We start from the raw sequence: 3,321 nt of genomic DNA, 5'->3' as shown, positions 1-3,321 counted from the left end.
GGAACGGGAACGAACAGAAGGTTCCTAGGACAAGCTCGCGGCGACGGAGTGTGAGCGAGTGCTTGCTTTACCTGCCTCTCAATTCCCCAGACAGTCAACCCGACAACACGCCCCTCAGGGAGAATCCCATCGGGGTCGGTGGAGACCTCAGAAGAACTGAAGAGACGAGATAAAGCATCAGGTTTGGTGTTTTTTGAGCCCGGACGATAAGAAATAACAAACTCGAAACGAGCGAAAAACAGAGCCCAACGAGCCTGACGCGCATTAAGTCGTTTGGCTGAACGGATGTACTCAAGGTTCCTATGGTCAGTCCAAACGACAAAAGGAACGGTCGCCCCCTCCAACCACTGTCGCCATTCGCCTAGGGCTAAGCGGATGGCGAGCAGTTCGCGATTACCAACATCATAGTTACGTTCTGACGGTGATAAGCGATGAGAGAAAACGCGCAAGGATGGACCTTGCCGTCAGAGAGAGAGCGCTGAGAAAGAATGGCTCCCACGCCCACCTCTGACGCGTCAACCTCAACAACAAACTGTCTAGAGATGTCAGGTGTAACAAGAATAGGTGCGGATGTAAAACGATTCTTAAGAAGATCAAAAGCTCCCTGGGCGGAAACGGACCACTTAAAGCACGTCTTAACAGAAGTAAGGGCTGTGAGAGGAGCTGCCACCTGACCGAAATTACGGATGAAACGACGGTAGAAATTAGCGAAGCCCAGAAAGCGCTGCAGCTCGACGCGTGACTTAGGAACGGGCCAATCAATGACAGCCTGGACCTTAGCGGGATCCATCTTAATGCCCTCAGCGGAAATAACGGAACCGAGAAAAGGGACAGAGGTGGCATGAAAAGTGCACTTCTCAGCCTTCACATAAAGACAGTTCTCCAAAAGGCGCTGGAGGACGCGTCGCACGTGCTGAACATGAATCGAGAGAGACGGTGAAAAAATCAGGATATCGTCCATGTAAACGAAAACAAAAATGTTCAGCATGTCTCTCAGGACGTCGTTAACTAGTGCCTGAAAGACAGCTGGAGCGTTAACGAGGCCGAAAGGAAGAACCCGGTATTCAAAGTGCCCTAACGGAGTGTTAAACGCCGTCTTCCACTCGTCCCCCTCCCTGATGCGCACGAGATGGTAGGCGTTACGAAGGTCCAATTTGGTGAAAAACCTGGCTCCCTGCAGGATCTCGAAGGCTGAAGACATAAGAGGAAGCGGATAACGATTCTTAACTGTTATGTCATTCAGCCCTCGATAATCCACGCATGGGCGCAGGGACCCGTCCTTCTTCTGAACAAAAAAATCCCGCTCCGGCGGGGGAGGAGGAGGAGACTATGGTACCGGCGTCGAGCGAAACCGACAAATAATCCTCGAGAGCCTTACGTTCGGGAGCCGACAGAGAATATAATCTACCCCGGGGGGTAGTTCCCGGAAGGAGATCAATACTACAGTCATACGACCGGTGTGGAGGGAGAGAAGTGGCCTTGGAACGACTGAACACCGTGCGCAGATCGTGATACTCCTCCGGCACCCCTGTCAAATCGCCAGGCTCCTCCTGTGAAGAAGAGACAGAGGAAACAGGAGGGATAGCAGACATTAAACAGGTTACATGACAAGAAACATTCCAGGATAGGATAGTATTACTAGACCAATTAATAGAAGGGTTATGGCGCACTAGCCAGGGATGACCCAAAACAACAGGTGTAAAAGGTGAACGAAAAATTAAAAAAGAAATGGTTTCGCTATGATTACCAGAGACAGTGAGGGTTAAAGGCAGCGTCTCACGCTGAATCTTGGGGAGAGAACTACCATCTAAAGCGAACAAGGCCCTGGGCTCCCCTAACTGTCTGAGAGGAATATCATGTTCCCGAGCCCAGGTCTCGTCCATAAAACAGCCCTCCGCCCCAGAGTCTATCAAGGCACTGCAGGAAGCAGATGAACCGGGCCAGCGGAGATGGACCGGAAAGGTAGTGCGTGATCCAGAAGGAGAGGCCTGAGTAGTTGCGCTCACCAGTAGCCCTCCTCTTACTGATGAGCTCTGGCTTTTACTGGACATGAGGTGACAAAATGACCAGCGGAGCCGCAGTAGAGACAGAGGCGATTGGTGATTCTCCGTTCCCTCTCCTTGGCCGAGATGCGAATACCCCCAGCTGCATAGGCTCAGCATCCGAGCCGGCGGAGGAGGGTGGCAGTGAAGCGGCAGGTGGCAGTGATGTGGAGAGGGGGAGCAACGGAGAACGTGAGCTCCTTTCCACGAGCTCGGCGACGAAGATCAAACCGTCGCTCTATGCGAATAGCGAGAGCTATTAAGGAGTCCAGACTGGAAGGAACCTCCCGGGAGAGGATCTCATCCTTAACCTCGACGTGGAGACCCTCCAGAAAACGAGCGAGCAAAGCCGGCTCGTTCCAGTCACTAGAGGCAGCGAGAGTGCGAAACTCAATAGAATAATCCGTTATGGATCTATTCCCCTGACATAGGGAAGACAGGGCCCTGGAAGCCTCCTCGCCAAAAACAGAACGGTCAAAAACCCGTATCATCTCCTCCTTAAAGTTCTGATACTGGTTAATACACTCAGCCCTCGCCTCCCAGACTGCCGTGCCCCACTCACGCGCCCGTCCGGTAAGGAGAGAAATGACGTAGGCGATGCGGACTGCGCTCCTGGAGTAGGTGTTGGGCTGGAGAGAGAACACCACATCACACTGAGTGAGGAATGAGCGGCACTCAGTGGGCTCCCCAGAGTAACACGGCGGGTTGTTGATCCTGGGCTCCGGAGACTCGGAAACCCTGGAAGTGGGCGGTGGATCGAGGTGGAGTTGGTGAACCTGTCTTGTGAGGTCAGAGACTTGGACGACCAGGGTCTCAACGGCATGTTGAGCAGCAGACAATTCCTCCTCATGTCTGCCTAGCATCGCTCCCTGGATCTCGACGGCGGAGTGAAAAGGGTCCGGAGCCGCTGGGTCCATTCTTGGTCTGATTCTTCTGTTATGAACTTGAGTGAAGACCCAAAAGCGGTTTTAACAGAAAACAGAGTTCTTTAATGAAAATACAGGAATGGCATAAATCCTCTTCCAACGTTGTCAGGGGAACAAAAGAACGTTAGTATAGTGCAGGATGCTTCAGCCAGGCAGACTCCGACAGGACAGGACAAGGTGGAAGCAAACGAGACGACAGCTTGCTTCTGGCATCAAAAAACACAAACAAGAATCAGACACTGAAAGTAGCAGGAACAGAGAAAGAAATAGAGACCTAATCAGAGGGGGAAGAGAGAACAGGTGTGAAGAGTGAAAGAGCTAGTTAGGGCAGATGTAGAACAGCTGAGGAATGA

The sequence above is a fragment of the Oncorhynchus masou genome, chromosome 10, assembly GCF_036934945.1.
Source record: "Oncorhynchus masou masou isolate Uvic2021 chromosome 10, UVic_Omas_1.1, whole genome shotgun sequence".
Classification (NCBI taxonomy): Eukaryota; Metazoa; Chordata; class Actinopteri; order Salmoniformes; family Salmonidae; genus Oncorhynchus; species Oncorhynchus masou.
This window is presented reverse-complemented; position numbering follows the sequence as displayed.